At 35.5% G+C, this 26,909-nt stretch overlaps 1 pseudogene; it reads right to left on the bottom strand.

Annotated features, from left to right (window-relative positions):
• Window positions 1-6,855: 6,855 nt before the first annotated feature.
• LOC114086936 (small ribosomal subunit protein uS2-like) lies at window positions 6,856-9,509 on the bottom strand (annotated as a pseudogene).
• Window positions 9,510-26,909: the final 17,400 nt, after the last annotated feature.

Raw genomic sequence — 26,909 nt, 5'->3', positions numbered from 1 at the left:
GCACATTTTTTATTATCTATACTTAGAAATTCCATAGACTTTTAAAATGTATTTTTAACTGATACATAAAAAATAAAAATTGTACATATTTATGCAGTACTAAGTGCTGTTTTGATACATATATATGTTTTGAAATGCTTAAATCAGGTTAAATATATCTATATCCTCAAATGTTTATCATTTCTGTATGGTAAAATCACTCAAAATCCTTCCTTCTAGTAAGGATTTGTGTGTGTGTGTGAGAGAGACATAGAGTACATTGTTGCTATGTAGAGTCACCCTACTGTTCTATAGCACATCAGAACTTTGCTCCTACCTAACTGTAATTTAGCATTGATCATCTTTCCCCACGCTTGCTCCTACTTTCCCCTGCCTCTGATAATCACTATTCTATTTTAACTTCCACGAGATCAACATTTTTAGATTCTGCATTTAAATAGATGATGTGGCACTTTCTTTTTGTGCCTACTTATTTTACTTAACATAAATAATCTCCATTTCTATCTATGCTTTCACAAATGACAGGATTCCATTAATTTTAATGACTGACTAGTACTTCGTTGTATATATGTACCACATTTTCTCTACCAATATTTCAGTTGATGGACACTATGGCTATTTCCATTTCTTGGCTATTGTGAATGAAGTCTGCCATAAATATGGGAATGAAGATATTGCTGACACACTTATTTTGTTTCCTTTGGGTATATACACACACTAGTGGGATTGGTGAATTATATGGAGTTCTGTTTTAATTTTTGAGGACCTACATAATGTTTTACATAATCTCTGTCCTAATTTACATTCCCACCAACTATGTAAGGGTTCTCTTTTCTCTGTACCCTTACCAACACTTTTTAATCTTTTTTTTTTGTTTTTAATAATACCCATTCTTGGTGGGATGAGATCATAGCTCATTAGGTTTTGATTTTCATTTTCCTAATGATTAGTGATGTTGAACATTTTTCATATACTTGTTCTGTCAGCTTTTTTGTCGCTGTGATCAAAAGATGTGACAAGAACCAGTAGAGGGGGGCTGGGTTGTGGCTCAGTGGTAGAGCGCTTGCCTAACGTGTGAGGCACTGGGTTCAATTCTCGGCACCATATATAAACGAATAAATAAATAAAGATCCATCAATAGCTAATAATTTTTTTAAAAAGAATGATTAGAGGAAGAGAAGTTATATGGGTCTCACAGTTTCAGAGGTCTCAGTCCATAGACTGGGCCCAAGGTAAGGCAGAATATGAAGGCAGAAAGGTGTGTGGAGGAAAGCAGCTCAGAACACGGTAACAAAGAAGCAAAGAGAGAACTCTACTTACCTGGGACAAAATATAATCCCAAAAAGCATGTCCCCAAAGACTCAGCTTCTCTAGCTACACTGTTCCTGCTTACAGTTGTCACACAGTTAATCCCTTTCAGTGGACTGCTGCATTAATCAGGTTTAAGTACTCATAAGCCAATCATTTCACATCTGGATGTTCTTGCATTGTCTCATATACATGAGCTTTTGGGAGATACTTATATTCCCAGTACAATTTATTGAAAAGACAGTCCTTTTCTTTCTTTCATTTTTTTTTAAGACAGTCCTTTTCTTAATGTGTGCTCTTAATGTCTTTGTTGAAAACTGTTGTTTTAGTCAGCTTTCTTGCTCTTGAGTATAAAGGACCTATAGTGGTTGATTTGAATTGTCAACTTCATTGGATTAAGAGAAGCCAATGATTAAGAGGTTTATGGGTGTGTCAATGACAGTGTGTCTAGTAATGATTGGCATGTGGGATAGCCAACTGAAATGAAGACTCTCTCTAAGTGTGGACTGCACTGTCCAATAGGATGATGGCTTGGTTGTAATAAAAGTTGGAAGAGCAAGGAAGCAGGATCACCTGCAAGCTTGTTTCTTCTTGAACTGGTTCGTGATATCTTCACTTCCTCACTCTTCCAAAGTGGATTCTGCCAGTGATTGTCCAGAAGCCTTCAGTCTCATACTAGGGTAGCACCGTTGATCCCTCTTGGGGCTTCAGCCTCTTGGACTGTGCAGCTACTGGTTCTTCTGGTTCTCCAGCCTGCAGACAGCCATTGTGGAGTATCCAGGTTCTGGTCATGTAAGCCAACGTGATAAATCCCTTTTTATAATTTATTCTTCCTGTTGATTCTGTTCCTCTAGAGAACACTAATACAGGACCTAACTAGAACAACCGTAAAGGAGGAAAAGTTTATTTAAGGGCTCATAGTTTCAGTGGTTTCAATCTATAGGCAACAAGCTTTATTCCTTGGGGCTTAAGGTGAGGCAGAACACAATGGTGGAAGACTATGGCAGAGGGAAGTGGCTCACATGACGATCAGAAGCAGAAAGAGGGAGACTCCAGTTGCCAGATACAAAATATATACCCCATTGCCACACCCCCAGTGAACCACTTCCTCCAGCCACACCCCACCTGCCTCCAGTTAACAGCCAGTTAATCCCATCAGGGATTAGCTCACTGATTAGGTTAAGGCTATAACCCAATCATTTCTCCTCTGAACCTTCTTGCATTGTCTCACATGTGAGCTTTTGGGGGACACACCTCTAAACCATAACATCAGTTGGTTATAGAAGCATTGGTTTACTTCTGTGTTCTCTATTCTGTTTAATAGGTCTATATACCTGTTTTTATGCTAATGCCATGTTTTGATTATCACAACTTTGTAATGTATGTTGAAGTCAGATAATGTAATGCCTCCTGCTTTGTTATTTTTGCAAAGATTGGTTTGATTATTCCGTGTTTTTTTGGTGGCTCAATATAGATTTTAAGGTTGATTTTTTTCAAATTCTGTGAATCATATCATTGTTGTTTTGATAGGGATTTCATTGAATCTGTATATCATTTTAGATAGTATGGACATTTATCAATGTTAAGTCTTCCAATCCATGAAAAACACAGGATGTCTTTCCATTTTTATAGATTTCATTGTAGACATCTTTCACCTCTTTGGTTGAATTATTCCCAGGTATATTATATTTATTGTAAATGGGATTGCTATTTCAAATAATTTATTATTGGTGTATAGCATTGATATTGATTTTTTTGATTGTATGTTGATCTGGTATTCTGAAATTTTGCTAACAAAATTCTAATATTATTTTTTGTTGAAGTATTTGTGGGTTTTATATATAAGATTATGTCATCTGAAAACAGTGGAAATTTGACTCCCTTTTTTCCCAATGGATGTCCTTTATTTCTTTCTCTTGCCTGATTGCTTTGACTAGGACTTCTAATATTATGTTGAATAAAAGTGTTGAAAAAGACTTTCCAGATTTTTTTTCCTAAGGAAGCATCTGAACTAGATTATAAATTCCCTGAAGCATTTCTTTTGTATTTTTATTACCTAATTTCTTAATCATTTGCTACTTTCTCATACCTAACATATTATAGGCATTCTTCAAATTCTTACTTAATGAGTAATTGAACAAACATGTGAATGCCAATAGGCAGACAAACTATTTTATCTTTACCACTTTTTAAATATTCTGTTTTGTTATAGCAAATGAGTCACTAGAAACCTGACTTTGAGCAACATGGCTAACATGAATATGAGAGAGCTATACTAGATTTAAGCTGTGTGTACAACTTTTTCCTTTTTTTTTTTTAAGACAGAAAGTTCTATTCTTTCTCTGTCCTGGATTCTGAGCAGTAATGACCTACTATACACAGATAGCAAGTAGGCCAGAAGAGCCTGCCTTTTTATCTTGCATCTTTATAGTTGGCACTTTGGACTTGTCACATTAGTTTAGACTTTGTGTCAACTCTCCTTCTTTAGTGTCCTATCCACATAGGACCAAAGCCAACATAGCAAAGTCACCTGGTTCTTTGCTGCATGGGATGTACAACATAAGTTATAAAATAAATGAGGAAATTACCTCCTTGGACTATACAAAGATGCAAAATTACAAATATAACCATAAAGGATGACATGTGTGTGCAACTGCTAGAGAGATATATTATACCAAGATCCAGAGTCAAAAATGCCAGAGGTCATACTTATGTAATGTATAGGATAATATTTTCCATCACTTTTTTCCAGTAGCATAAAGGCTTAGAAATATGTATATAACCTGTGATAAGATCATAAGAATTTAACTTTCCATCTGAAAATTATATATTTAATGAGTACTATGTGTAAGATGGATATAATTGAAAAATGGGACAGGATACAGGTCTCATTTTCAAGAAGCTTGCAATTCAAAACTGGGTCTAGGGTAACAAATAATGGCAACTAAAAAAATGAGAAAAGTAAAAATAATTTATATAGAGTTTGAAAAGTAGAACCTAGATAATGTAATTAAAATTCATGGAAAAGATGGCATTTAAGGGGGTCATGAGGGATGTTGATTGGTTGGGAGTGATGGTGCTAAAGGAAGCCGGGCATAAACAAAGCTGTGACTGGGAAAGTGATATATGTTTTGGAAGATTATTCAACTGGAGCATAGGGTGGACTGTGGAAAGTGATGGGAAATAAAGTTAGAAAAACATGATGACTTTAGTGCAGAAGGATTGTAATATTACATTTGATATTCAGACTTCATTTACTTGAAAATGGGAAAACATTGAAAGTGTTTGAGGAAAGAAGAGTACATCTGGTACTGTGGTTCAAAAAAGGAGGTCTGGTAGAAACTGGTCTAGAGAGAGATGCGAAGGGAGAAGATGAATTGTGAGACTATTCTAGTACTCTAGTGCCTGGATTAATAAAAAGCGTGTTTAATTGGAGAGTTAAGATATAAGAAGCATCACATAAGGCCCAGACAGAAAGCAAGTGGAATACTCAATGGTAATTGAGAAAAGTAATAAAGGAACTACTTTTCAAAGGTGTAAACAGGATGTTAAAACCACAGGGAATAGAAAATGCAGCTCTGTGGGACTAGGAAGAACAGGAACCATCACCATGCCTATGTCTTTAATGGTTTGGGGCAGAAGTATGACTTGAATCCATCAAATACCTGTATGAATCAGAATAATCTCTGTCTCCTTCCTCACTCCTTTTTTTCCTCCTCCTCCCTCTCCTTCTTCCTCTTCACATTTTAATCATACAGAATAATGGTTTTCTTTGTGGCATAGTTTTACATGAAAATAACATACTTTGATCATATCAACACCTTTGTTACCCTCTTTTACCCTTTTCTCCACTCCCTTTCTCTTCTCTATTTTTCTCCCTATGACATTCATGCCTTTTTTCTTCCTCCCAGATTCTACATATAAGAGAAAACTTGCAATACTTATTTTTCTATGTTTGCCTTTTTTTCACTTAACATTATGATCTACAGCTCTATTTTCCTTCACAGCACATGATTTCTTTTATCTTTATGTCTGAATGATACTCCAGTGTGTGTGGGTCTGTGTATCATATTTCCTTTATCCATTTATCTATGAAAGGGCACTTTGATTACTTGGTTATTGTGAATCATGAGGTGATAACCATAGGTATACAGATATCTCAATAGTGTGCTACCTTTAATTCCTTTGGGTTTGTTCTCTGATGCTTAAAAATGTTGAACATATTTTCATGTAATTATTGACCATTCATACTTCTTTTGAGAAGTGTCTGTTTGTTTTATTTGCACATTTGTGCTGTATAGGTATTGTTTTTGTTCTTGTTTTGATGTTAAGCTTCTTGAGTTATTTATGTATTCTAGCTGTTAATACTCTGTCAGAAGAGTACCTGGCAAAGATATTTTCCCCCCATTCTATAGGGTATCTCTTCACTCTCAATTGTTTCCTTTGCTGTGCAAAAGCTTTCTGATTTGATACAGTCCCACTTGCCTATTCAGTAAGTTATTGCATGTGACTATGTCCCTTGTGTCTTCTTTTAGCAATTTCAAAATTTCAGTTCTTACAGTTATTTTTATAGTTTATTTTTAAGCTGGCAACATAATACAAAATATACTTCATGTGTTTCCCTTAAGTTATAGAAATGATTAGTTCTACATTAATACCGGAATTTCCTTTTTTTAAAAAATAAAAACTGCCACACTTTCTTTATTTGTTCTGTTAAATTTTGAGTTGATTTTTATAGAGGGTGACTGTGTTAGCTTTTTATTGCTGTGACCAAAATATCTGACAAAGAACTACTCAGAGGAGGAAAAGTTTATTTTGGCTTGTGGTTTCAGTCCATGTCAGCCAGTTTCACTGCTGTGCCCCTGAAGTGAGGCAGAACATCATGGTGGAAGTGCTTGGTAAAAGATAGCTGTTCAGCTCATGGCAGCCAGGAATCAAGGAAGGTGAGGGAGAGAGAGAGAGAGAGAGAGAGAAACTGAGACCCACCATGCACCACACACATGTCAGGGATAAGACATGTTCCACAAATGCATGTCCTCAGTGACTTACTTCCTCCACCCATGCCCCACTTGCCTACAGTTTTGACTTTCTCTCAGTGCTCCATTCAGATTATTAATCTGTCAAATGCAGTAGTCCATCGATGAGTTTTCAGTCCCCATAATCCAGTCACTTCCCAAAAATCCACCTCTGGACATTGCTGCATTGAGGACCAAGTCTTCACTACAAGAGATTTGGGGGAATGTTCTAGATCCAAACCACAAAAGTAGAGAGATAGGGATCTAATTTCAATCTTCTACATATGGATATAATTTTCCTAGAACCATTTGTTAAAGGGGCTGTCTTTTTCCCAAGGTATGTTTTTGGCACCTTTTCCAAGTATCAGATAGCTTTTTGGATTTTTATATGTTTCCTCTTATACTATTTGTCATGTATCTGTTTTTATGCCAGTATTCTGCTGGGTTTTGTTGTTGTTGTTGTTGTTGTTGTTGTTGTTGTTATTGTGACTCTGTGATATCCATTTTGCTTACATATCTGTAGAAGAAGAGCTTAAGACCACTTAGTGGTTATTCCTACCCATTCAATGGCCTGAGTAGTGAGGGCTTCAGACCAATCTTCAGTGGTCACTTGGGTCCTCTAATCTTCAAAAGTGAACTGCTGAATATGTACAAAAGGGCACTTGATCACATGAAGACCATCTGCAACCTTAGACTGAGTAAACCAATAAATTCAGGAGCTAGCTAACAAAGTCCATTCACCCCTGAATTCCTTCTTGGCCACAGCTTTCTCAAAAGTGGCCTGCTCTTCCTTTTCAATATCTTCAGCATCTCTGTAGAAGTATAGATGGGGCATGACCTCCTATGAGTGTTCATGGGAGATGGAGCCACACATGTGCAAAACTTCTTAGGCCAGTATCTACTACATCAGAACCATGGAGTGAGCCCCATCATTGTTGCACAGGATAGCAATGTTCACACAGTACAGAAGAGAATCTGCTACATAGGGCAATGGTAGGCAGGTTGACATAAGATGCCTCTGTGAGTGGCTGGTGATTAGTCCTGGGATCAGACTCTCCAGAGGCTACAACTTCCAGAAGGCTGCCTGGATCTGGTTAGTAATGATTCTAGGAGTAAAATGGCCAGAAAGAAGAATGGCTCTGGTGGCAGCATCAAACTTCAACATAGCCCACAGGCTGGGATTCCTGATAAATATAATGTTGGCATCAGCAGGTTTTTCAATGGCAACAATGGCACAAGCTGTCACAGAAACATTTCCCAGTTCCTCTTCAGATTTATGAGATGCTATTATTTTATCTTTGGTAGATGTACTATTCCATCTGGAAATCAAGGTTGTTGCCACCTAAGTGGGTTCCTACTGCAGAGAATTTGAGGACAGCTTCTTTCTTCATTTGCAGGTCATCATGGGGCTTTGGTCAATATATCAGTTTCCTTTTGATTTATTTTGGAATCAAGAATAATGCCATATGGGCTCTGTCCCTGGGGAGGATGGAAAGCTAAAGCATAAATATTTAGTAGAGGGATGCAGACAATCTATGGGAACATTCTTGCTTGGAATCCCCATTGGCCAGCCACAGTTGAAAGCCAAAGAGCAAGAGAGTCGTTAAGGTCATCCACTCAAGTCAGCCTCCAAGGGCACAGCTTGGGGTAAAGGATGAATGAGAGCTGTCTTATTCAGTCATGCACCAATGAAGGGAACTTTGGGTGAGATGTTAAACAGGTGAAAATGCAGATTTAGGGCACAGGGTGCTATTGGGATAATGTGAACAGGTTTCAACTGCAGAAACTACCAGAAAGGATGAGATAATGGGGAAAGAGGATAGAAAGAAAGAAGAAATCAATTCCTAGTAAAGAACTTTGAGGAAACACTACATTTAGAAGATAGGAAAATGAAGAGAGCACATAAAGTAAGGAAGAATGGAAGAAAACAAAACCAGGGTGAAGGAACTTAATGGAATCAAGGAAGAGCTGTTATCAGAGAGAGGAGTTATATAAACAAGGTAAAGAAGCCCAATGCAAAAAATAGATTAAAGAGTTGGGACAGAAACACAATCACTAGCTCCCTGTAATTTAGGGTAAGCTGTCAATGTCATCTATGCTATAGTGGCTGTATTTTGAATTAGGGAGATAGGAAAGTGACTAAAATGACAGTGGTTATAGTGGAGGGGTGCAATGAGGAGCAAATAATGATATCTTCACTATTCCACTTGTTTTCTCCTTATTCTCCTGTTTCTTCTCTTTATCTGTCACATTTACTGAGCATCCAGCATATATTAGACATCTTACCAACTTGCATCATCCTATTTATATCTCAAAACAACGCAGTGAGATTGGCATTATCCTCATCGTAAATGAAAGAAAGTTTCAGAGAGGCCATGGATCTTGCCCACACTCATACATTTAATAAGGAATGACCTTATTTTAAAAAACAGAACTTCAAGTTCAGAGTTCAAGTTCTGCGTTATCTTTATAGTATGAAGTGCTATATTTTATATATGGTAGTTATTCATAAGATAACTGAAGAAGAAATACATGAAGTGTGGCATAGAATACTGCATAAGAAACAGTCAACCTGGAATCCAGTGCTAGCCTTGCTAGTAAATGCTATGCAGCCTCTCTGTTAATAAAACTTGTTTGATATGCTTTGAGAACAATCACATCATGAAAATGTTTCCCTTAAAGAAAGTTTTGTATAAATATCAGATGAACCTTGAATATTTTCACTAATCCAAATATTGGTGTCAAATTATATCTTTTTTTAAAGAATAAAATGGTCCGTATTGTGTCATCCTTAATGACTTTGTCCCAAGAACATGGATGATACAGTTCCAGATGTTTTATGATGTGCCATAAGCATTGTTCAGTTTACAGTATATAAATCAAGATATTGCCAATTACTCATGATGTGATCATAGTAAGTTGCTGTGAAATCATTGACATCAAAGAGTTCATGCTAGAAGATATGGCAGAATCCTGTGTAAATAAGAACGGATGGCAGCCCTCTGACCAGTGTAATCCTCCAAAAAAAAAAAAAAAAAAAGAGAAAAGCTCACTGTTCATTTTCATTGTGCTTGAAAAAATAAAACTGATCAATCTGATCTGTTCTTTTAATATTTGCCTTAACTAGGAAGTGTCTTTTTTTTTATCATCCCCGCCAACACAAATAACACTTAGCTTTCCATTCATGAACTTTTGCTATACCCCTAAGAGAACATCATCTGTCTACCATACAATATTTAGTAATAATTTCATGTTTTTTTAATCAAATGCATTAAAACTATAAAAACTTTTAGATAAGCATCTTGACCATTTTTTAAAACTTATAATTCAGCCAGTTTACACATTATCTCATTTTTCCCATTTCTCTGTTTTTGTTTCTTTTTTGTGAGTTCTGTATAGCCCTACGCAGTGCTGCCTTTAGATCATTGGAACAAATTGTACATAATTAACAGCAACTGCACAATCAGAAAATGATATGTAGAAGTATTAATTGGTTTAACTTTGAGGTAAATGTGAAATTAACAAGTTACAGAGAAATCCTATATCCAAATAAGAGATCAGTTGCTCTAGAATATACCAATTAGTCAGACCGTGTTCAGAACATTATGTTCTTTCATAATAGAAATAAAATAATATCCACACCCACATTATTATACATCAATACATGTGTTAAAACTGACATGGCTATGAAGGTGAAAAGTTAGGTTTTCTTAGTCTCTAATCTTATTGTTTTTAAAAATCATTTTTGTGTATGAATGTTCATAGAGAATTTTGAAAACACTTTTTTTTTTTCTTCTGAACCAGGGTCTCACTATGTTGCCTAGACCAATCTTGAATTCCTAGGTGAAGTGATCCTCCAGGCCTCAGCCCCCTGAGTGCTGGGACTATGAGTGTTTGCTACCACAACTGGTTCTAATTTTGTTTTTATGTTCATTTGCAGACGCTTTCAAAGTTTAACTTTTAATTCTCTTCTGTTACTTCTATTTGATTTCTCTTACTGACTTCAAAGAAATTTCTTCAGGCCAAAGGTGAAGTGCTTCTTGCATATTGCTAGAAAAAAGAATTCAATAATACTTTAGAACTATTATGATGGATTTTGAGGGAAACATCAGGAGTTAAATGAAGGCTAATTTTTCAAACCAGTAATAGTCATATGAAAGATGAAAATATAAAGAGAGTCTGAATAATTATGACAAATTTAATGCAGTATTAAAATACCAAGGAAGGAAGAAAATTCTGTCTCTCCTTTATTGACATAGTAGACCCTAAAATCCCACTATTAAGTAAGGCTCAAAGTTGATAAACAATACTGATGTAAAAAGTTTTAAAATTTATTAAGTGATGCTTATTTTTTCCTGAACTCACAATCTTCTAAACTATTCATATAGATAACTTCTGTAATCAACCAACTTACTCAGGAAAAAGCATTTTAAAAGAGATCACATTACGTTAAGATATTTTATCTCTAGAATCTATTATTAATTAGCATAGTGTTCAACGCAGGCATGATAGTAAGTTGCTGTGAAATCTGTGAAATCCAAACAAAATAAAACTCCTATCCTACAAGTGAAAAAATAAAATATAAGTTGAGCATAGTGTTATCACTGTTATCTCCAGATAATCAATTCCATCATCTTGATATGTTAAGCTCATTATAAGACAAATAAATTTAATTAAAAGGTGAATGGGTTTTCTCAGCTGTCATGCATAATTTGGAAATAATGACATTTACCTATTTGCTTGCAACTGTTATTTGATATATTAAAAAACAACTTAATGTCTTCTATGTCCAGTCATTTCATTAAACACTGGGATACAATTTATGGTACTAACTTCTATGGGCTAATAATCTATCAATTATTTATGGAAAATATGTAGTCCAGTGTAGTTCTGAGAGAAAAGAGATTTGAATTATAAAAGAAATGATCTGTAAAAACTTAAAAACATTTGAAATATTATTTGAATAAAATTTGCTTTTGACATGTGCTGGAACAGATACTAACTTGGGAGGAGAGAGAGTCACTTATTAGACACTAATTAATTGTGGGACCTCAAGCTAGTCTCTGAAATTCTTTGGACTTTAATTTTTCTAAATAATCTTCCAAATACAAGTTTAAGTAAGATGTTTAAAATGCTAATAAACTTCAGAATACTATATTGGGTTATATTTTCATTTAGAATTAGTGATGTTGGACGTTTTGGTGATACATAAACATCATCTCATGCTTCATTATGAATCAGACTCACAATCTGGTGAGTGTTGATTAGATACAGATCTTGGAATGGAATAATGTTGGCTAAATATGTGAAGAAAGTGAACAAACACTGATAGTCTAGGACTTGTAGACTTAAGTACATGACCATTCCTGAGAGAAGTGAAAATACTCTTCCAAGTGAGAATCCTGAAACAGTATGAAGTCAAGTTACTTTCTTAATATAGAGTAGTACAGAAATTTTCTCTGTTCTTTGTTCACATTGACCAGTTTTCTGATAGTATTGCCTGAATGTGTTATATCCTCTACCATATCTATAAACTCCTGGGAAACCAAAGCAGAATAAGACACAACTTTGTATTCTCTGTAGTGAACATGTAATACCTCCCACAATATTCGTGCTAGATAACTGCTGTTGAATTGATGATGCTAAGGTAAGCAAGTAGGTGTTGGGATGGTGTGTGATAGAGGAACTGTTATCATTAAGCTCACTGAAATCCATTGACTTACTCTACTCCTATGATCAGCAGTTTATATTAGATGTTGAAAATTTGGAAAAGGTGTCAAGGAAAAATGTTGCATCAGCTTTGAAGGATTAGTCCTTGTGAGAAAGGCTCAAAGTAGTGGCCATACTCACCTAAGAAAATATAAATAAGTTGAAGGAGAAACTATACTCAGTTATATATAGAGGAATGGGGAAAGACAATGGAATGACTCTGATGTAACTTTCCTATATATATGAGCACACCACAGTGTACACATACATCATGTACAACCAAAAGACTGGCACCTTAATTAGAATAACATGTACTCCGTGTTTGTATAAACATGTCACAATATACTCCATTGTCACATATAACTAAAAAGGAAAAATTTTAAAAAAACCCAAATTAGATGAATAAAACTTCAAAACAACAACAATAAAACCCTTCTTTTATAAGATGGAATAGGTAAAATATGGATTTTGGTAAATATTTTTAGAAATATCTGTTTCATGTCAAATATTGACTCAACCTGAAAACATTTCACTAAAATCATGTGCTCTTAGTTTACAGCATCCTTTTAAGCACATTATTTTATTTGTTCTAATTTGATTCTCACACATATCTAGAGATAGGCAGATTGGATATTATTGTTTTTCTTTTCCAGTAAAAATAAATCTGAAACTTATTGAGTTTGAACATCAGGATCCCAGGATCTATAAGTAGCAGGTGGAACCAGAACATAGGTTTTTGGCTTCTACTCTGTAATCCTTACACCAGGCCCTGGTCCCTGAGAGGTGGAAATGAAATCACTTTCTGTCTTAAGAATTCTATATTCTCAAACATCATGTAATACATCCTTCATATATAATTCAATATAACATCTACATTGGACTTTTGGATCATATCTAATTAACAATACATTTGTATAAATACATTAAAGGTAAAAACACTTAAAGCCATAATTATGAGATCTCTTCATCTGAATTAATTTTCCTAGAGTTCACTTGATTCTGAGTTTTTAAGGATAAAATTGTGACAACAGTCCACATGGTTATGCTGATGGGTATTTCTCTCCTTCTGCCTTTAAGTGCTTTAAATTTGTCAAGGAAAGGCACTTTCTCTCACTGGTGTGCCTTCTTACTTCAAAAGAGGAGGCAGCAGCCCATTGAGAGAGGTGGCTTGGCTGCACAGCGTGAGCTGTCCAAGCTAACTGGAAGCTGTAGCTCAGGCAAAAAGAAAGACTGAGAATTTCAATTGCCAGCATGAGCCCCCAAATGGAATTAACAAGAAACAGATAAAAACTATAGACTATAATTATATTCTGTCAAAAGGATCTGTAGCAGCAGACTTTTCCTGAAGTTACCATCAAAAGAGAAGGAAATGGCTAAAAGTATAATTTTCTCTTGTATTATTTTTTGCCACTTTAGTGATTAGAAGAATTTAAGTGAGTGCACAAAGAAAATTACATACTGGGTCAATAAAAACTAACTTTTGTCCTCAAAGGAGAGGTGATGTTGATGGATTTTCCTGAAGTTTAATTATGAAATAATCCATGGGGCATCTTACTAAAATAATTCACGTAAGTAAAAAATTCAGTGGATCTGCTTGCAGTCCTTCCAATGTATAAGGCATTGATTGCGTGTTCTAGTCTTATCTCTATAAAGAGTTTGCAGGCTGGTTGAGCATGCACATAATAAACACCTTTACAATTGGTAGAAAATGACAGTCTTTTTTTTAGACTAAAGAAAGGATGGGAAATCAGAAGCAAGAGGGATGATTTCTAGTTGGAAGAGATCCAGGAGAACTTCTTAGAGGAATTAGATCTTGGATAGGTTTGAATAAGTGGAAATGGTGGAGGCATTATTAAAATCTTATAGGTGGAGGAAGCTGTGAGAAGAGAATCCAGCCTGTGGCAAAAAAAAAAAAAAAAAAACATAATTACAGAAGTGTCATGTATTGTACACAGTTCAGTTTGACCAGAGAACAGGTTTTGTGATTAGTAGGAAAGTAAGATTGGAGAGGTCAGGTCGAGGCCAAGAGGAATATGGATTTTATTGTGTGGGCAGTGGAAAACCAGAGAAGGTTCTTGAGCTGGGGATGAAATGATCAGAGCTGTGTGTCTGAAAGATTAATCTGGAAGTGAACCGTAATGTGTGCTAAAGGGAGAACAGACTTGGAGGGGGATTACAGTTAAAAGTTTATTGCAGTTATCCTAGAAATGTGATAATGCAGGTCTGACTTAGTAGAGGTGGCAGGACTAGAGATAAGTGGATGAGTGAAACATGCTGTTCATTCACTCAGTATGTCCTAGATACCCTGTACTCTCTGAGCTTTTGAAATAATAATAGTGAGCAAAATAGAAATGGTCCTTGTCTTGATGAAGTTATAGTATTTAGCAAAGACATTTTTAGAATAATTTCATGCTTACAAAATTGAAAATACAGAATGAGCTATGAAAGGAGTGTGCTTGGAAGGACTACAAGAATATGTAGCTGAAGATCTGACCCAGGCCTGTGCAGATGGGGAAGATTTCCCTGAGGAAATACCACTTCATATCAAATCAGTATGGGGAAGAATAAAACATAAAAGAGGAGATTGTGCAACTGTGTTCTAGCCAGAAGGACCAGCATATTTAAAACCTTGAGGTGAGAAAGAGTCTGGTGTTAAGTCCAAGCAAGTGGGAAGAGGCCAGTGAAATTGAAGCAAATGAAATATGAGGAAGGGCAATGTGAAATGAGAATGAGTCCTTAAGTGGAGGAAGGTAAATCAAGGTCTCGTGGTTCAGATTAAGCCTATGTCTAAGAGTAATAGGTTTAGGTCTAGGTATTAGGCAAGAGTTGCTTTTACTCAGATCCTTGCAGGGGAGGAAAGAGAAGTAAATTATTTAAGGCTTATTGTAGCCAAGATGTGGAGTAGGAGAGAGGAATTCCTTGGCACTTCTGTTGATTCATGAAACCATTTAAAGAACAAGGGGAAGAATTATCCTTTGGTTTTTGAGAATACAACTTAAATTGCTTTTGAGACACCTATGTGGAGAAATCTGATCAGTAGCTGGATATACTGGTCTGGAGCTGTAAACAGTTGGGAATCTTTGGAAGGGTGACAATATGGGAAAGATAAAAATCACCAGGCAGATCTATAAAATGTGTGATGCAGAGGGTGTGAAGAGAAGAAGGAATAAGTCCAAGACTCAGAGATATCAATATTTAATGACCGACAATTAGGGAGTTAGTATGTAAAGAGAGAAGGAAGAACCAGGGACTTCTGAAGTATAACTAATTGAGGAGCATCATAGAAGCAAAGCAAAGAGAATGTACAAATAGGAAGGCGTGATCCATGGTAAATGACAAGTACTGTTGGTGGCCAAGTACTGAGTGGTCATCTAGGAGGAGAACTGGAAATATCCATCCCATCTAGTTACTTGGAAGTCATTAGTGATCTCAGAGTGCACCGTTGTGGCCCATCATGCCTACTGAAACACTTGAATAGGCATGATTGGGCCATAACAGGGCAAAATCCAACTGTGAGTGGATGTGGGTTGAAGAGAAAGGAAAGTAAGCAGTGAGCAGATAAAATACTTAGAAGAGATTTAGGTATGAAGGAGACAAGATAGGGTGGTAGCTAGAAAAAGAAATGGAATTGAGATTTTTAAAAAGAGTTACCTCCTTCAGAAAATCATTTGAGTCACTTTGTGATAAATGTTAAATGTACTATAATGTCTAAACAGAAATAGAACAGTACAATCTTGTAAAAGCAAAGTAAGCAAATACTCTATTCATGAGGGATAAGTTAGTCTAATTGAAGATTAAATTTTTTCAAGACTCCCTGGAAGCCAATGCAAATAGGAGAAGACTGTGGGTCATATAAGCCTCATTATCCTATAGCAATAACACAAATAGCTAATATCAATGAGTGATTTCGATTACACATGTTGTATCTCATCTAGTTCTCATTAAAGCCCACAAAGTAGTTATTTCTATAACTTTTATTTCCCAAATGAGGACACCTGGGCTAAAGAGGGTAAATCGCAAAGATCACCAAGGTAACAAGCAGCTGAGAATGCTTAGAACAAGCCTGGGCACTTTGACTCAGAGCCCACACTCTCTCCGAGCTATGCTACACTGCCTTTATTATGCTGCTTCTTCAGGGAAGACAAAGCTCCCTCTGGTACTGAAATCTGAAAGGAATTGGTCATATGGGATCTCATACAGGGGGCATGGAACCACACGATGGAGGATGTCTATTTGCTTTAAGCAGCTGAATTAGCATTGATTTTTTTGACATCAGTGAGTGTCCAGATGGGTTGGAACTTGTACAGCTACTTCCTGGAACATGTCTGACTGTGTAATAGCAGCTGTAGCACCCCTCTGTCCTGAGAAGGGCGTCAGTTTGTCCAGGCTCTGCTTCTACTCTCAACTTTAAAGCCCCCACTCTCAACTTTAAAGCCCCCACTCACCTGTTTTGTAGGTGAGTCTTCTCGAAAAGCTGTCACCTCTGTTGAGCTCTTTAGAATTGCTTATATACTGGGATGACCAAGATGTCTTTTTTCTTTCTTTTGAATCACAAAAGCATAAATGTTCATTGTATAAAATTTTGGAATTCAAAGAAATAAAAACAGAGATGCTCACAGTCTCTTTACCCCTTTATAATCAAAGACAATATTGAACATCCTTGCTGTCTTTATTTGTAGAGTTATATATGCTTAACAAATACCTTTTGGTTTAGGCTCTGTGCTAGTACTTTGTATCGTTTGATTATTTATACAAATGAAACATTACTGTAAGTAATTCTTTGTAAGTTTCTTTTTTAACTCATAGATTATAATAATTTTAAGAGCCTTACATATTTCTCTGCCATGTTTTATGAAATACCTGAGTGATAATTCATCAGAAGGGTGAACAGTATCTTCAACCAATTCTACATTCTTAGGAATCAGATTTTATTCTCATGGTTTTGACACTTATGGGTAATGATGCACTAAACAAAATTCTACATACATTTCTGTGTATAGGTATGATTTTTTTTCCTTAGGAAAACTCCTGGAAGTTAAATTACTGTGTTAATAATAGTAATTTGTTTACTTATAAATAATAGAAATTATGATGATCTGCTTGCTTAGAAATAACCTGTCTCTAGGATACTTTGTCTTAGATTAAATGTGATTTCCTGTAGAAAATGGCACAAAGTTTTAAATGTAGTAGTTACTCAATAAATGGTTATTAGTCTAGATTAGAAAACCATAATTTATCATGAAGCTTAGTTATAGGGGCTATTATTGTCGAAGAACAATAACTTTTTTAAAAATGCTCTTAATTTCTAATTTACTTACACAGCTTCTCTATTTCTTCATAGTATTCCATTTGATAATAATGAGAAATACTTCTTGGAAACTTCTAATTTTTTAGGCACTGAACTGAGCATTTACTTGTGCAGCCTGTGTTTAATCTTCACATACATGAGCGTTGTTATTATGCCCATTTTATAGATGAGGGAATTGAAGCTGGAAGGTGTTACATGAAATGCCTAGATTTACGTAAATTTTAAATGATAGAGCCAGGTTTCAAAGCAGGCACTATGATGCCAGAGTCTGCCCATTTTACCACTGCTGTATGAGAGAAGGAAAATAATGGGAATGGCTGACAATATGTGTGATTTTGTTTCTTGTTAACTAAAAACTTAATGCTATCCTCAGAGTTAGATGGCGACAATTTATTTGTAGCATGTTAAGGAAAAATTATTTTTTCTTTTCATCCTCAGTTCTTCTTCTTTTACTTCTATCAAAATTTATTCTTATGGGGGCTGGGGTTATAACTCAGAGGCAGAACACTGGTCTAGCATGTGTAATCCATTGGGTTTGATCCTAAGCACTGCCTAAAAATAAAGAAATAAAATAAAGGTATTGTGCCCATCTACAGCTAAAAACATTTTTTTAAATCTATTTTTATGAATGAGTTTTCTAAATCATCTATTTAAGGTTCCATGGGTTTGCAATTTTATTTTAATAAAGTGAATTATCTTAATTTACTCACGTAATTCTGGTTTGGGCATTTAAATTGTTTGGTAAGTTGGTAGAATAAGGAAATTTGGGGGACAGGGGAACCTTTTTCAAAGCAAACTTTGTACGCAGCCAACACTCTGCCTATTCAGAAAACCAGCCTTTAAACTTGTTCTCTGTTTTCTCTTTCTCTCTTCTCTTCAACCCTTCCCTGACTTAACTGTTTTCTTGAGAGCGATTCAGAGAAAGTATCTTCAGTAAAATAATGAAATTGAATGCATCAGTGCTTTTGAAAGCAAGCAAAGTGATTGAAAAGTGATGTTTATATTCATTACTTTCTGTTCCTTCAAGCGTTTGGTCTTTAGTTTCAGAACTTTTGATCCCCAGGAAGAGCCCTATGCTAGGCTGGTTCATTTTGAGGAACAGTGGAGACAGATAACAGCAAAAGTAGGTAGAACAATGCAGCTACAAGTGTCAGTCATCCTGGCAGTGTGCTGATGTAACCCTCTGTGCTGGTGCATGGTCCTTCATTCCAATGGGAGGATTGCCTTGAATCAGGAGAATGTTTAAAGAAGTGATGGCTATTCAAGGTTTCTTTCCTCTGGCCCTGAGAAACTGATTGAGCTTAACGCTTTTCCATGGTTGTTATTTCAAGGAGAGAAAAATGTGTATAGGAGTGGAAATTATTCAAGGACATCATATTTCTTGATTTTTATCATTTCCTTCTTCAAGTGGGTGAAGGGTAGTTTTTTATATTGGAAAAATTAAGGTAAATAAATTCATATTTGCTGAATTTATATGCAGTAGCCCTGGTAATTTCAAGAAGTATCCAAAGACCATCAAAACCATATAGTGTAACCAACTACCTGACCAACTTAACAACCAAAGAAGCTTCACTAGACATAGGAGGAAAGTTGTCAGAATGTAAATATTGGCTGTGAAAGGCTTCCACAAAGATTGTAGACAAATTATCAGTTTATTCTGAGGTTGTTAAATTAGACCCTACAAAAACATAAACATCATGGCATGTTTATTAAAATACTCTAAGTAAGGTTTCACTATTTTGGGGCTTTTTTTTCCCCCTTAGACCATGGATCCAGTCAACTGAACCTATTGGCCCAGCCACATTACTAATTTTTCTGTGAATGAAGTTGACTAGCAAAGAGTAACAGATTGAATTCTTGTTTCTATTTTTATGAGGGTGCCATGTTCCATTTAGAATCTTAATTTTGTGCATTAGTTTGTAGAATGTGATCAGCAGAGTTAAGGTGGAAGTAAGATTTGGTTCCTTCTTTCATAACAGGAAGCAAGAGGAAATAAAGCTCTTCCAATTCCAACCCTATAATGTCTATACTCTCATTTTGAAGACTGTGTTCACTATTGAAGAATTCAAATCAAAAGAAGTGAGGTGATAGGCATCTCTGTAATATGGGTGGTCATGCTTGCTTTCATAGACTGTACAAAGTATCTGCCAGTTTGGTTCCAAACACTTTGCAAGCTCACCTTCTCCACATACTCCCCCACCAAACCTGTAATTACAGCTGCCCTAAGGAAATATTTCACTCTTAGTCTCATTATCAAAGTGGGGTTGGGATTGATGATCGGTTGCAAAAATGTGTGAGGGCAAGTATGAAATCTAGAGCCAAGGAAACTCTTGGCCTTGTAGTGTGGAATTAGAAAATTTGAAAGAAAGTTTCTAGAACAAAGTATTTGTATGCAAAAAGAAAAAAAAAATGCAAAATGGCTTAAAACACAGATCTCCCAAGTTCAGTTAGACTGTTTGGGCCTCCTCTTATGCCCACACACAGCCTCGACCCTTGGATGTGTCCCAGATTGGACACATGGAAATATGTTTGTAAATTCTTGCCAAGCAAAGGCAGGAGAAGGGAGCCATCTGGTGTGGGAGGGACATGTCGGTTAACTCTATCAGGAAGCAGGTGGCGGAGCTGCAGGAGGTTTCCAGGATGTGAACCAGAGAAAGTGCAGACTTCATTGGTATGATGGACACTGGAACATCGGTGTAAGAGAGCAGGTTACTGAATGGAGAGGAAGAATTTTAGAAGTAGCAACTGCTTCTTTTGCTCTATTTTCACTTTGGCTATTTTGTACCATAAGCATTTATTGAGTGCATGGCATATATAAGACCGTGCCTTTGGAGAAATAAATAAGAAAAAATGTCATGGAAGAGAAGGAAGAGTAATCCTTTAGGGAAGAAACAATTCTAATGGGCATGATGCCTCATAACACCCTAAATGCCTGTGAGAATACAGCACGCACTGTGAGGCTTCATCCTGAGGCTGTGTTCCTTCTCCTTCGGGAGGTCACAGAGTAAATACACAACTTGAATCAAGGCAAACATTAGGTTTGTTTTAGCAAGAGGGATATTCACTGTATTTTAAACATGAATGCATTCTCTCAAGCGTGAACCCTGAGGCTCTCCCTCACACATGTATCCTTCCTTCTCAAATGCAATTTATTCATTTAAAATTGTTACTATGGAGTTATGAAAGGTAGGTTACAAAAAGTGCAAAAGAAATGTAGAAAATTTATTAACATAACTTTTATATACATAGAGAAGAATTAATTGTTGTGGCAATCGCTTTATTTAATGGGTAGGTCAAAGTTGAGAGCAATTAGATGTCTTGCCCAAGGTCATACAACTATTAGAGTTAAAATTAGGAAAAAAAAATCAGTTCTCATGTCTTTCAGTCTGGGAGTTCATGAAAATGAAATATGAGAAACATGAGAAGAAAACAAAATACATTTTATTGGAACCTCATAGCTTCTTCTCCCACCTTCTTAAGTATTGTCTGAGAAATCCAGTGAGGCTCAGCAAATTCCTTTCTTACCTTCCTTGTCGCTCTTCTGCTATAGATAATGCCTTTCATAAATTGACCATTATTTTTGAACATATGTATGGTCTTTAGTTGTTATTCAGTGAAGCTTTTTTGTTTGTTTGTTGTTTAACATTCTACTAACAATACGTTTTTGATTATTTTCTGAATTAACTCTCTATCCATAGCTAAGCTTTTTGAAAACACATTTGGCTGAGGCTGGAACACTAGAATTATTACAGGTTAATATGAAAATACTTTGTGATAGATAAATTTGTACAATATTCTCCCAAAATATAGCATTATGCTTAGGCTACAAGTAATTTAGTTCCTGGGCTGTCCTATGCAATAAATTAGACACAGTGTCACTCGGAAGTGCAGCTTTAAAGGAAATCATAAAGAACCAGGGGAATTTCTATTATATTTGTAAATAACTCTGCTCACATCTAAAATTCTGTGCACAGAGTAAGCATCTTGGAAAACATTATTTTTAGTAATGTATATATGGTAGAATGAGGAAAGATTAAATTAGAGGGAAAATTTTGGATGTAAGGAAGAAAAGGTTTTTGAGGATGATTGTAAAACATTTATATATATATATATATACATATATATATATATACATATATATATATATATATATATATATATAAATACACACACATATACATACATATTCTTATAATAATAAGTTTTATCAGAAAAAAAAGTGACAGGAAATCTAAGGATATGCAATCAATGTTTTAGGAAAGATTTAATTAGTTATAACTTATTTAAAAACCTGCTCTTGCTCTGCATTTTGTTTATCACCCATTCTTACAAAGACACATTTGAAGAAACAATCCTTTCTGCAATACATTTAGTAGCTGTAATGATATGATACTTTCTTCCTGATAGGCTATAAATAGTGAGGCCATGGTGGAAATAATGCAGTTTATTTCTGCTGCCTAGCCCTTTGTGTGCTCTGGGTTTGTACATTATAACTTTGCTTTGGGTCTACCAACCAGAGGTTAGGATTCTCTGTGCAGAGGTAATTGTATATTAGAGTTAAGATTTTATAAATAAATCCTTTAAATACTCTCCATGTTCCTCTATTACCTGACTTTCATTGGATGCTGGTTGCATTCAAAGCACTGTTAAGTGCCTTACTGCATAATATCCCTTATAATCCTTACAACAAGCTAGAAGGCAGTTGCTTTCCTTATCCCCATTTTACAGACGAGAACCTGGTACTTAGAGAAATGAAGTTAATTGCCAAAGTCTCCCATCCATGAGGCAGGAAAATTGAGACTGGAGTCCTGTTCATTATACCCAGAGGCTGTGTCCATCACTGCATTCTTGCACTTCAACAAACTTGGGCTGTTTATGTCAGCAACTTGAGTAGTAAATCAGGAGCCTGCAAAACTCCCGGTGATTGGTCTCTGTTATCAATGGGGCACATAAAAAGGATGTTAAATACTGGAAGGAAGATATAATTCCACACAAGCATTAGAAGAGAAATTGACATCATTAAGTGACTTATTAAAAGGTAGTGATTAGACTAGCAACATTCGCTCTTCTAGGGGCCTGTTAGAAATGCAGACATTTTAATCTCATCCCAGAGCCTCTAGATCAGAACCTAGATAATAGTTTGCATGTACATGGACTAAAGAGTTCCTCATCTCAAGGAGAGTGTGTCAGGGCTGAGGAAAGCCTCAAGTGTCCATCCTGCCCTCTTCAACTAGAAAAATTCAGGTTTGGTGTTTTTCCTTTCATTTTGAGCTTTTGCTAAATATGAGACTCCAGAATTTTATTCAAAAAAGAAGTTTTGCTACTTGGAAAAGTTGAACATTACAGACTATAGCTGATCATGAATTTCAACATCAGGAAAGTGAAAATCAATGAATGACTTGCTGCAAATAAATTGTTGCTAGATCTCAAACTGGAACTCATAAACCAGCTTCATGCCTTTCAATTAAAAATATTTGAGAATATGTTATGTAGGAATAGGGAATGGTTTTATAATCAAAAGATCAAGATTCTACCAAAGGATATGTCTAGAATCAGCCAGGTGATTCAGAGTACACAATTTAATTTCTCTGACTTAGTTTCCATGGTTATAAAAGTGTGTGGTGATGCCTATAACTTTTATGTTTCCACTTAGTGTTTACATTTGATGATGTAAATATTATCATCACCTGATTCCTGAAATGTCATGTTTCTAATACAATGTTAAAAGTAATATGAAAACAATGCCATAGTAAAAAGAAATTAATTATAACAGAAGAGTTTAAAGAAAAATTAAAAGGCTCTTTTCTCCCCTACTCTCACCAGTGCTTTGTGCCACACAGAAAGCTTATTTTCTGATTGTCACTTCTTTCAAGAATTGTCATTAAAACATGAAGAAGCATTCTCTTCTTTCCCATTGTTATGTTTTATTTAAAGGTTTTCCAATGGTTATTTTTATGACCATAAATAACACACTATTTGTGTTAACCACTTTAAAATATATCTTTTAACATTTTCTATCTCTCCTGCTGTTACCAACTATGTATCAACTTACTAACTCTATACTTCATAGGTTTGTTTTAATATTGAAGAGCTAATAAACAGCATTTATGGTAAATTATTATGTAAATATTGTTCATGCATGTAGCAGACAGACCTCACAGTGAACTCCATGTTCATGTCCTTTCCTTGAGTGTGTGTGAGATGTATACTTTGCTTTTTATGAATAGAATATGCAAAAGAGATGTGATGTTACTCCCATGACTGCATTACTGTGTGTGTGTATGTGTGTGTGTGCATGCACATGTGCACGTATGCACTTACACATGCATGCTATGTGGGCTTTTCCTGAAAACCATCAAGAAAATAAAAGGGCTGGGCATGTAACTCAGTGGTAGAGCATATGCACAGCATGCATAAGGCCCTAGGTTCACTTCCTAGAACCAAATATAAAATACAAACCTCTGTCTTACTACCACAAAGAGATGAATTCTGTCAAGCAGAATGAGTTTATAAGTAGATTCTCTCGAAGTCCAGCCACCAGATGAATATGCAGCCTGATTGACACTGGAATTATAGCCTTGTAAGATCTTGAGCAGAGGATCAGCTAAGCTCTGCCAAAACTCCTGATCCACAGAAGCTGTTATATAATAAATGTGTACAGTTTTAAGACACTAAGTTTGTCATAACTCATGGAACAATAGAAAAATAATATAATACAAATCCAAGAAGAATTAATTTATCCTTAGAGAACTAGATACAATTTTTATGTGTGCCATGCTGAGTATTGAACCCAGGTCCTCAAACATGTTAGGCAAGCACTTTACCACTGAGCTACACCCCAGTCTAGGAGATGTAATTTTATGGCACTAAATTTGTGACAATCTGTGGGGAGCCACTCTGAATGATTCGCACCTTCCGTCCTAAAGAGAGGCCTTGACCAGTCAATATGTTTCATGTTGTCCTGGTCCAGGAAGTTGAGGGCATGTCTTCAGATGTAGGCGTGTCACCTATGGATTGAGCTACACTCACCTATTCCCTTGTAATACTAGTCCCTTTGCCCGGTTTGGGATTGAATGTTCCAAGGTAACTCCCTTTGTGTGTCCCCTCCTCTTGCTCTGCCTTTGGGTGGGTGTGGCCTTCCTAGATGTCAGTCAACCTGCTGACAGCAGACATCAAGAAGCTAGACTCAACCCCCTGAAACCTGACCCCTTGCCTCATTTGAATGGCTTCTCCTCAATAAAAGGGTTCAGCACATACTCTCTATCTCTCTCTTTCTGCGGACCCTTAAGGTCAGAGGAGCCATCTCAAGGCCCAAAGAAAAAGGTATCTCTGTCTCTTGTGTGGTTATTTCGTGCAGCCCCATTCACCTGGAATGACCCTGAGTGGTTTAGTCACGAGGAACACGACAACAATCAAAGACAGAACTTTCCAAATATTAAAGTCTTTTTCCTTCTTAATTGATTACTTTATTTACATTTAGTCAACCCTCAGTTGCAGTAGGGTGAGTTAATCATACATTCAGTTATTGACAGAATATTGTTTTTGATTTGAACATGATCTTCCTCTTATTTGTTTTGCACTCTCCCCTTCACTTTCCACTTCCAGTCCCTCTCTACTTAAATGTACCCACGTGTTTGCATGGGGTCATATATATATGCACCAAAACAAGAATTGTCTAATAGTGTATTAAATTATAGATCTCATTGTTTCTTACTTTTTCTTCCAGCACCTAAGTACTTAAGATTCATGGTATTGTTATGTATTTACATCAGATCCCTTGTTTCAAAAGACCACATAGTACTCCCTGGTGAGCATCCACTCTCATTTATCCTCTCTCCTGCAAAGGGACACATGGAGATTTTTCAGATTCCTGATACATTTATTGAATTTTATTCCACAAAATTTTATAATATTTATTTATTTATTTTTAAAATAATTATTTAGTTGTAGGTGGACACAACACCTTTTTTATTTTTTTTTTATGTGGTGCTGAGAATTCAACCCAGGTCACCACGCCTGCTGTACTACTGAGCCACAACCCAGCCCCTATAATATTTATTGATTAAATTAAAACCCAACTGGAATTTTGGTTGGAATTGCAATAGGTTTATAGATTAATATGGGAAATCTAACATTTTATACTATTGAGTGCCTTCTAACACATAGAGAAAGTCTAGTTTTATTTACAACATCTATGTTATCAGAATTTTTAAGTGTTTCTCATACAAAACTTGTGTATTTTGTGTATGGGAATTAACACCCACATTGTTCTGGATCTTTTTCTCTCTTTTTCCCTTTCTTCCTTCATGTTTTCCCACCCCTCCCTCCCTCCCTTCCTTCCTTCTTTCCTTCCTTCCTTCCTTCCTTCCTTTTTTTCCCCCTCTGTGATATGGTTTGGATGTTAGGTGTCCCCCAGAAGCTCACATGTGAGACAATACAAGATTGTTAAGGAGATGCATGTAAATTTTCATCTTTAAGTACAATGTTTCATGTAGCCTTAGAAAAACAGCCAAATCACTTAAAATTGACATGTGATAGTTAATGTGTATAATTTGATAAATTTTGACATATGTATATATTTGTGAAACAATTACCAAAATCCACAATAATAAACCTATCTTTCATTAATTCCCCAAAGTTTCCTTATTTTTCTCCTTGTAATTTTTCCCTCTTACACTTCCCTGAGCCTTCTTTCCATTACCTTACTCCACATCCAGACAACCACTGATCTGGTATTTGTCATAATACATTAGTTTACAGTTTCTAAAATTTTATATAAATGAAATTATACACAATATACTGTTTGTATTATTTCCCTTAGCATATGTAAGGTTCATCTATGTTATTGTATATATTAGTAGTTTATTTACTTTATTACTTATTAGTATTCCATTGTGTAGATATGCCAAAATTTAAATGTTCGCTTTGTGCCAGGTTTTTGTTTTTACCACATAGCTGATAAGAACATTAGTGTGCAGCTTTTTGCAAGGACCTATGCTTTTAGTTTCTTTGGATGAATACCTAAGAATGGCTAGGCCATATGGTAGGTACATTTTTAATTAGATAAGAAGTTGTCAAACTTTTTCAAATAGACTATACAATGTTATATTCCCATGAGCAGACCTTTGCTGGCATTAATTATTATCAATTAAAACATTTTTAAACTCATTTCATGAGTATAGAGAGGTTTCCTATTATTATTTTAATTTGTAGCTCCCCAATGATTAATGATATTGATAAGTTTTTAATATACAACTAGTTTATTTATCATCTGAATATCTTCTTTGGATGAATGTCTGCTCAAATCGGTTATATATTTTATTTTTGTTTGCTTTTTTTATTATTGACTCGTTTTATATGTTTAAATAATATACTCTGATACAACTACTTCATCAAATCTTTGCTTTTAAGACATTTTCTCCTAGTCTGTATCTTGTCTTTCATCTCTTAAAAAAGTGTTTTAAAGAGCAAAGATTCTTAATTTTTATGAAGTTCTGTTATCAATTTGTGTTTTTATAGATCATGTTTTTGGTATGTCTAAGAAATCTGTGTTAAATTCAGCACCATGA

This window comes from Marmota flaviventris, chromosome 6 (assembly GCF_047511675.1).
Source record: "Marmota flaviventris isolate mMarFla1 chromosome 6, mMarFla1.hap1, whole genome shotgun sequence".
Lineage (NCBI taxonomy): Eukaryota > Metazoa > Chordata > Mammalia > Rodentia > Sciuridae > Marmota > Marmota flaviventris.
This window is presented reverse-complemented; position numbering and strand designations above follow the sequence as displayed.